Genomic DNA, 10,394 nt, shown 5'->3' with positions numbered 1-10,394 from the left:
ATGTTTATCTCTAGCGCTTCTTGGATGTCATTCTAATTCTTTCTCTGAAGTTCAAGGAAGGATTCAGAATATTCTACTTCTATTGTTTTTGTTAAGGAGTTGATCTGCAAATTGTCAAGATCCCTTTTATCAAGGATCCTTTTTTCTTCAAGGAATGGTAATACGATTAGATCAACAAAGAGTGTATCTGGTATCTTCTAGCTTGTGCAATGATTTTGAAGAGAAATCAAAACAAAACAAATTAAATGGCTATAATAAACATCTATTTCTAAACCCTAGCAATATAAAGTAGCATGAAACACATACTTTGAAAATAAGTAGTGAAAACCTAAAGTAATAGACTTGACTGAATTATGCTTTTAATGGGCAATAAAATTATCTGTATAAAGAATTAAGATATAGAAAAAAGAACTTGGATCAATTCACAAGGTAACAGCTAGTACAAAATGTTCCAGGATAAGACATTATTTGAATCCTCTATGTACAAGCAAAACCATTCTCAGGGATTTCTAATCAGAGTACAAACAATAAGACTCTTATCAGCCTGCCCACAAACATATTCAATCCAAGCCACTCCCTATGAATTTTTATATTCTGTGAATGAATTATAAATAAAATTTCCAAATGTCACCAAGAAGATTATCATTATGGATCAACATCCTCAAGCTACTTTTTGGCAATAAATGTCAGAAGAAATTTTTATGGGTTTTAAAACTTATTTGCAATTTGTAATGAGTTTTTTGAAAGTACCATTATTTTATGAATGAGAACAACTGTCAAATAAATGTATTTGTAATGTCAGGACTTTCATTACTGCATGTCTGCAGGGTAAAGTTTAGGTGCTAAACTGCTTCTTCATTTATGGCCCTTTGATATATTTAAAATATGGGATAGAGCCCTTGTAACATTCATTAGATTTTCTCTACATTTTTAAATTAATAATTTAAGTTACATTTTTTATTATCTCATTGTTACTCATCCACTCCATTAAGGAATCACTACACCACTGACGTTTATAACTTTACAGAAAAGGGAAATAGAAGTATTAACCAATAGCATTGGGTTACTCAGCATTAGCTGTGCTTTTCATCTGAGCCAAGAGCAATGTGGATTTTGTGGCATTAGAAATCTTTTCATCTGTTTTAATTTAAAACAGGAGAAAAGATTTTAATTCTTCATCAGGACAATTCATATCCTGTGGATTTTTTCCTATTAGGCAATAAAGCTGTAATATTATGATTGAATATATAAGTAATTCTCATAATCTAAAGAAAAGAAATAGAGCTCCCTCAGAACATTACATTATGAATAGGGTTTTGTTATAGTATTATAAAGTATATTAATGCTAATGAAAGTCTTAGAAATTCATTCTTTAAATACTCAATTTTCTATTTTGCATTAATCAGACTGCATCAGTATTTGTGATTAGTTACATACATTATTCAACTAGAAAAGTGGTAAATATAATACCAGGATTCCCTCTGACAAACTTTTTTGAAATTGTTAAAGTAACACTCTCAATCTGCTTATGTTGCAGAGTTTACAGTTCTATGGTATAAAATACAGGGATTTTAAAAACAATTAATGGAACATTATTGTCTACATAAAATGTTTATGAATTCTCTTCTATTAATATTTGGATATTTAAAACTTCACTGTTCTGTATAGTCATCTACAGTGATGTTTTATTTCCAAAATATATTTCTTATTAACCGAAATATTTTTTAATTTCATGAATTTATGGTATTTAGAACTTATAATTTCCTTATCTTTATTCACAGACAAAATGTTTTACCTCTCATAACTTTCATGTACTACATTTTATTAATTACTATAATTGTAATAAAAGTAAAAGGGATTTCGTTGCAAGTATTCAGAATTCTACATGCACTTTAGAATACAAAAGATTAAGTCGGACAGCTAAAGAAACAACCAATCAAGTGATGAAGAAACACACACAATGAGTAAGGTTGTTTACTGGATATGCATCTGGTAGAGGATTAATGTCAAGAATACACAAAGAATGAAAACAACAAAATTAAAACAAAAACAAAAACAAAATAGTGTCAAGAAAACAAATGACCCAATTATGATATTGTCCAGGGATTTGATGACAGAGTTCTCAATGGAAGAACTAAAAATGGCTAAGAAAAATTTTGAAAAAGTGTTCATCATCCTGAGCATAATTGAAAAATAAAATTTATTGTTAATGATCTCTGCTTTTGTATATACTAATCAAACTAGGTTATACTGAGACATTCCATTAGAACTAGTAAGTAGTGGTGAAAATTGAAGAGCATAGAAATTATTTGTAATTCTATAAAACTAAATTATTTCCTCCCTCTGGATCTCAGAAGCCTTATTTGTAGATTATCTTTGCTGTAGGAATGCTTATTGAAAACAATTTTACTTTTATATGTACAGAATTAATATTTTTGTGCTCCTATTTCTAGGAATTATTTTATCTTTGTTTTTTAAATTGTTGCTCACATCTTCCCTCCAATTCATCCCCTCCCACAATTCTTCCTGTGTCCCCCCACCCCTTTTGCTCTGAGTGGATGAGATTCTATGGGTATCCCCCCATCCTGGTATTTCAAGTCTCTCTGTGGCTAGACACATCTTTTTCCACCAAGGCCAGATAAGACAGCCCAGCTAGAAGAATATATCCCCTATACAAACAACAGTCTTTGGGACACCACTTGCTCCTGTTGTTTAGGACCCATATGATGACCAAGCTGGACATCTGCTACATATGTGCAAGGATACTGAGGTCCATACCATATATGTTCTTTTGTTGGTGGTTCAGTCTCTGAGATAGCCCCAACGGTCCAGATTAGGTGACTATGTTGGTCCTATGCTCTTTGGGGACCAGCAATCCTTTCTCCTACTCTTCCAGAGTCCCAAAGTTCCACCTATTGTTTGACTGTGGGTGTCTGCATCTGTCTGAGACAGCTGCTGTGAGGAACCTCTAGAGGAGAGCCATTCTAGGCTCCTGTCTGCATGTATAACAGAGTATCATTAATACTGTCAGGGACTAGTGCTTGCCCATTGGATGGGTCTCAAGTTGGGCTGCCTATTGGTTGTTCATTCCCTCAGTTTCTGCTCCATCCCCCTTTCCTCAATTTCTTGTAGTCAGGATAAATTTTGGGTCAGAAGTTTTGTAAGTCGGTTGGTGTCTGTATCACTCCATTGAGGATCTTGTCTGGCTACAGGAAGAAGCCTCTTCAGATTCCATATTTGTAATGCTTCAAGTCACAGGTAAAAACACCCATATTGATTCTGGGGATCATCCTCTTTCCCGTGCCTCTGTAACTAAATGTTTTAAATATTCAAGAATATCGTGTAAATGAAATCAATGTCTTAGTACATCTCTTTTATCAAATTAGAAAAAATGTTTGCTGAACTGGGATTCTTCTACACATTTACTTCTCCCTTTCTAATCATCTTGGTTTTCCCTTACAGTGAGAAGATTATTTGTGGAATTAGCTTAAAAGCAGATGCCGAATGGGTAAGTCTTGGGTAGAAGACTGTCAATCTTCTCCCTAATTAACTATAGGAGCCTGAATCAGACCTTCCTCACCTGAGGGTTTTGTGAAATCCTTTTGCAGAGGAAGATGGATTGTAGATTCAGCAACCAGGCAGTATTCATTATCTACTTTTCAGACTGAAGTACCTTGAGGAGTCTGCAAATTTTAGAGAAAAAAAGCAAATAAGCTGTCCAAGAAACATATACAAAATATTAGAAACTCAAATTGGAGGATAATGCTTTTGATTAAATACATTGAAAAGCATACAATTTTGAAATTATAACACTAAGAAACATTTATTTTATTTTATTTTTTGTACCTATAGAAATACATCTTTTAATGGTACCTAAATTTTTATCTTCAAATTATATCACATCAGTTATTTTAAATTCTTTTTCCCCCAATATATGTTAAACAAAGGAACAAAGGTCAAGAAAAATTGCATGTTTGTGGTAATTAAATATATATATATATATATATATATATATATATATATATATATATATATATACTGTAACTGTAGAACATCTTATATTTGAAGATGCTCAATAAGAAACTTTAACTGAGAACATCATACTAAGTGAGGCATGGGACCAGATGGCTTCAGAGCAGAATTCTATAAGACCTTCAAAGAAGACCTAACATTAATACTCTTCAAACTGTTCCACAAAATAGAAACAGAAGGAACACTACCCAACTCATTCTATAAAGCCACAATTACACTCATACCAAAACCACACAAAGATCCAACAAAGAAAGAGAAATTCAGGCCAATTTCCCTTATGAATATCAATGCAAAAATACTCAATAAAATTCTTGTCAACTGAATCCAAGTACACATCGAAACAATCATCAACCATGAACAAGTAAGTGGGCTTCATCCCAGGGATGCAGGTATGGTTCAATATAAGGAAATCCATCAATGCAATCCACTACATAAACAAACTCAAAGAAAAAAACCATATGATCATTTCATTAGATGCTGAAAAAGCATTTAAAATAATTCAGCATCCTCTCATGCTAAAAGTCTTGGAAAGAACAGGAAATCAAGGCGCATACCTAAACATAGTTAAACAATATACAGCAAACCGGTAGCCAACATCAAACTAAATGGAGAGAAACTTGAAGCAATCCCACTAAAATCAGGGACTAGACAAGGCTGCCCTCTCTCTCCATATCTTTTCAATATAGTACTTGAACTTCTAGCTAGAGCAATTGGACAAAATAAGGAGGTCAAAGGGATACAAATTGGAAAGGAAGACGTAAAATTATAACTATTTGCAGATGACATGATAGTATACTTAAGTGACCCAAAAAAATACACCAGAGAACTCCTATAGCTGATAAACCACTTCAGCAAAGTGGCAGGTTATAAAATCAACTCAAGCAAATCAGTTGTCTTCCTATACTCAAAGGATAAGCAGGCTTAGAAAGAACTTAGGGAACTGACATGCTTCACAATAGCCACAAACAATATGAAGTATCTTGGTGTAACTTTAACCAAACAAGTGAAAGATCTATAAGACAAGAACTTTTGGTCACTGAAGAAGAAAATTGAAGAAGACCACAGAAAATGGAAAAATCTTCTATGCTCGTGGATTGGCAGGATTAATATAGTTAAAATGGCCATCTTGCCAAAAGCAATATACAGGTTCAATGCAATCCCCATCAAAATCCCAACTCAATTCTTCACAGAGTTAGAAAAAGCAATCCTCAGATTTATCTGGAATAACAAATAACCCAGGATAGCTAAAAGTATTCTCCACAGTAAAAGAAAATCTGGGGGAATTAGTATCCCAGACCTCAAGCAATACTACAGAGCAATAGTGTTAAAAACTGCATGGTATTGGCACAGGGACAGGCAAGTGGACCAATGGAATAGAATTGAAGACCCAGAAATGAATCCACACACCTATGGTCACTTGATCTTCGACAAAGGAGATGAAAACATCCAGTGGAAAAAAGATAGCCTTTTCAACAAATGGTGCTGGTTCAACTGGAGGTCAGCATGCAGGAGAATGCGAATTGATCCATCATTATCTCCTTGTACTAAGCTCAACTCCAAGTGGATCAAGGACCTCCACATAAAACCATTCGCACTGAAACTAATAGAAAAGTAACTGGGGAAAACCCTTGTGGACATAGGCACAGGGGGAAAAGTTCCTGAACAGAACACCGATAGTTTATTCTCTAAGATCACGAATAGACAAATGGGATCTCATAAAATTACAAAGTTTCTGTAAGGCAAAGACACTGTTAAAAGGCCAAAACAGCAACCAACAAATTGGGAAAAGATATTAACCAACCCTACATCTGATAGAGGGCTAATATCCAATATATACAAAGAACTCAAGAAGTTAGACTGCAGGGAACCAAATAATCCTATTAAAAAATGGGTTACTGATCTAAACAAAGAATTTTCACCTGAAGAAATTCGGATGGAGACTCGCCTCCATCTTGGTTCTTGGACTCCAGAGAGATCAGACAGACTGAGGTAAGCAAATATATCCTGAGGCCAACATCGCGGGGGTCTCAGCCCGATGGGCTTTGGCCTGCACCCAGGCCCTGGGCTGTTCAGGGGGGGGGCATTGGGGTGCCAACCCAGCCAGGATTTTTTTTTTTTGCCCGGGCCCGGTGCGCGCCACCATTTTGCCTACAGGACACCAGAGAGTGCCAACAGGCAAAGCTGGCTAAGACGCATATCCCGAGGCTAACATAGCAGGGGGTCTAGGCCCCAAAGGCCGTGGACTGACCCCAAGAACTGGGCTGCCCTGTGGGCCATCTGTGTGTCAACCCAGCCAGGAGGTTGTCAGCCCAGCAGACTCTCCCAGCACATTAAGGGAGCACATGTACACACCACCACCACCCCGACCCCCCCCCCCCCATCCTGGCCACCTGACAGAACCAATTAACAGTCAGAGCCCAAGGGGAACTTTGCTCGGACCTTAGCCATTTTGGCTACAGGACTCCAGAGAACTCCAGCAGGCAAAGCTGGCAAACAGACATAGCCTGAGGCTAATATAGCAGGGGTCTAGGCCACAACAGGCCCTGGAATGACCCCAAGAACTGGGCTGCTCGGTGGGCCATCTGTGTGTCAACCCACCCAGGAGGTTGTTAGCCAAGCAGACTCACCCGGCACTTTCAGGGAGCACATGTGCACACTCACCCCCCCCCCCCATCATGTCCACCTGACAGAACCAATTAACAGTCAGAGCCCGAGGGGAACTTTGCTCTGACCTTGGCCTCCCAGGCTTTGCCTAGACTCAGGGCCTGAGCAGCCAGGCTAGCCTTGTTTGCACCAACCCGGTTGGGAGTTCAGCTGCCCAGCAGAGTGATCAGCACACTGAAAGGTCCTGGCAGCATACACCCTTCAGCACTCCCTGAAGGTACAAACGGGCACCATCTGGTTCACACACACAATCTGGGGCAAAGCACACTAGGGCTGCAAGGGCACCCAAGCAGAGGACAGCACATCAGCAATCTGCTACAGGGGAAACCCAGCCATCCAGTGTTGCAGAAATAGCCCCAGAGCCCCTCAGGAAGCTCAAACACCAGACAGAGACAAGACCAACTAACTCCAGAGAACAATATGTCAAAGGACAAATGCAGGAACACTACCAACAGAAATCTAGGCAATATGGCAGCATCTGAACCAAACTCTCCAACATCAGCAAGTCCTGGTTATGGCAACACACCAGAGAAACAAGATTTGGATTTAAAAACACTGGTCATGATGCTGCTAGAAGAACACAAAAAGGACATAAATGAATCTCTTAAAGAAATACAGGGGAACATGAATAAGCTAGAAACTTGTATAATGGAAACACAAAAATCACTTAAAGAAATGCAGGAAAATAAGGCTCAAAAAATAGAAACCAATAAAGAAATGCAAAAAAATTATGGATGAAAACTTTCCCAACTTAAAGAGAGAGATGCCTATGAATATACAAGAAGCCTACAGAACTCCAAACAGACTGGACCTAAGCAGAAATACCTCAGGCCACATACCCAATTCCTTCTACGACGCCACAATTATGCTCATACTAAAACCACACAAAGATCCAACAAAGAAAGAGAACTTCAGATCAATTGTGATTGAAAGTTTTGCTGGATATAGTACTCTTGGCTGACATTTGTGTTCACTTAGAGTCTGCATGAGATATGCCCAGGATCTTCTAGCTTTCATGGTCTCTGGTGAGAAATCTGGTGTGATTCTGATAGTTCTTCCTTTATATGTTACTTGGCCTTTTTCTCTTATTGCCTTTAATATTCTTTCTTTGTTTAGTGCATTTGGGGTTTTAATTATTATGTGGCCTGAGGTATTTCTGCTCAGGTCCAATACAAGGAGAGAAACTACACCCTGGAAAAAGCAAGATATTCACCTTCCTTCATCAAAGCCAAAAGAAGATAACCACTCAAATATAAAAATAACATCAAAAATGACAGGAAGTAATAATCACTATTCCTTAATATCTCTTAACATCAATGGACTCAATTCCCCAATTAAAAAAAAATAGACTAACAGACTGGATAAAGAAACAGTACCCTACATTTTGCTGCATACAAGAAACACACTTAAATGTCAAAGACAAAACTACCTTAGAGTAAAAGGCTGAAAGACAATTTTGCAAGCCAATGGTCTCTGGAAATGAGCCGGAGCAGATAAAATTGACTTTCAACCTAAAGTCATCAAAAGAGACACTGAGGGACACTTCTTGCTGGTCAAAGAAAAATCCACCAAGAAGAACTTTCAATTCTGAACATCTATGCGCCAAATGCAAGTGCATCCTCATTCATTGCACCTAACACAATAATTGTGGGAGACTTCAACACTCCACTCTCCTCAATGGACCGATCAGGAAAACAGAAACTAAACAGGGACACAGTAAAACTATTTGAAGCTTTGGACCAATTGGATTTGACTGATATTTATAGAAGATTTCACCCTAAAGCAAAAGAATATACCTTTTTCTCAGCACCTCATGGTACCTTCTCCAAAATCAATCATATAATTGGTCACAAGACAGACCTCAACAAATACAAGAAGATCGAACTAATCCCATGCCTCCTATCAGATCACTATGGTGTAATAGTGTTTTTCAATAGCAACAAAAACAACAGAAAGCCCACATACACATGGAAGCTGAACAATACTCAATGACACCTTGGCCAAAGAAGAAATAAAGAAGTCAGAGACTTTTTAGACTTTAATGAAAATGAAGGCACAACATACACAAATCTTTGGGACACAAAGAAAGCAGTGCTAAGAGGAAAACTCATAGCCCTGAGTGCCTCCAGGAAGAAAATGGAGAGAGCATACACTAGCAGCTTAAGGACACACCTGAAAGCCCTGGAAGAAAAAGAATCTATTTCACCCAGGAAGAGTAGAAGACAGGAAATCATCAAACTCAGGGCTGAAATCAATCAAGTGGAAACAAAGAGAATCATACAAAGAATCAACGAGTCCAGGAGTTGGTTCATTGAGAAAATCAACAAGATAGATAAACCCTTAGCCAGACTGACGAAAGGGCATAGAGAAAGTATCCAAATTAACAAAATTAGAAATGAAAAGAGAGATATTACAACAGAAATTGAGGAAATCCAAAAAAATCATCAGATCCTACTACAAAAGCCTATAGTCAACACAACTGGAGAATCTGAAGGAAATGGACAATTTCCTTGACAGATACCAAACACCAAAATTAAATCAGGACCAAATAGATCATCTAAACAGTCCTATAACCCCTAAAGAAATAGAAGATGTCATAGAAAGTCTTCCAACCAAAAAAAGGACAGGACCAGATGGTTTCAGTGCAGAATTCTATCAGACCTTCAAGAAGACCTAACACCAATACTCTTCAAACTATTCCACAAAATAGAAACAGAAGGAACCCTACCCAATTCCTTCTACGACGCCACAATTATGCTGATACCAAAACCACACAAAGATGCAACAAAGAAAGAGAACTTCAGATCAATTTCCCTTATGAATATCGATGCCAAAATACTCAATAAAATTCTTGCCAATGGAATCCAAGAACACATGAAAATGATCATCCACCATGATCAAGTAGGGTTTATCCCAGGGATGCAGGGCTGGTTCAATATATGGAAATTCATCAATGCAATCCACTACATAAGCAAATTCAAAGAAAAAAAAAAACCACATGGTCATTTCATTGGATGCTGAAAAGCATTTGACAAAATTCAGCATCCTTTCATGCTTAAAGCCTTGGAAAGAACAGGAATTCAAGGCCCATACCTAAACATAGTAAAAGCATTATCCAGCAAACCAGTAGCCAGTATCAAACTAAATGGAGAGAAAATTGAAGCAATCCCACTAAAATCAGGGACTAGACAGGGCTGCCCACATTCTCCTTATCTTTTCAATATTGTACTTGAGGTACTAGCTCGGGCAATTCGACAACATAAGGAGGTCAAAGGGATACAAACTGGAAAGGAAGAAGTCAAACTATCATTATTTGCAGATGATATGATCGTCTACCTAAGTGACCCAAAAAACTCCACTAGAGAACTCGTACAGCTGATAAACAACTTCAGCAAAGTGGCAGTTTATAAAATCAACTCAAGCAAATCAGTAGCCTTCCTATACTCAAAAGATAAGCAGGCTGAGAAAGTAATTAGGGGAATGACCCCATTCACAATAGCCACAAACAATATAAAGTACCTTGGGGTGACTCTTACCAAACATGTGAAAGATCTGTATGACAAATACTTCAAGACTCTGAAGAAGGAAATGGAAGAAGACCTCAAAAAATGGAAAAAACCTCCCATGCTCATGGATCGGCAAGATTAATATAGTTAAAATGGCCATTTTGCCCAAAGCAATATACAGATTCAACACAA

This window comes from Apodemus sylvaticus, chromosome X (assembly GCF_947179515.1).
Source record: "Apodemus sylvaticus chromosome X, mApoSyl1.1, whole genome shotgun sequence".
Classification (NCBI taxonomy): Eukaryota; Metazoa; Chordata; class Mammalia; order Rodentia; family Muridae; genus Apodemus; species Apodemus sylvaticus.
Note: the sequence above shows the minus strand (reverse complement) of the source record.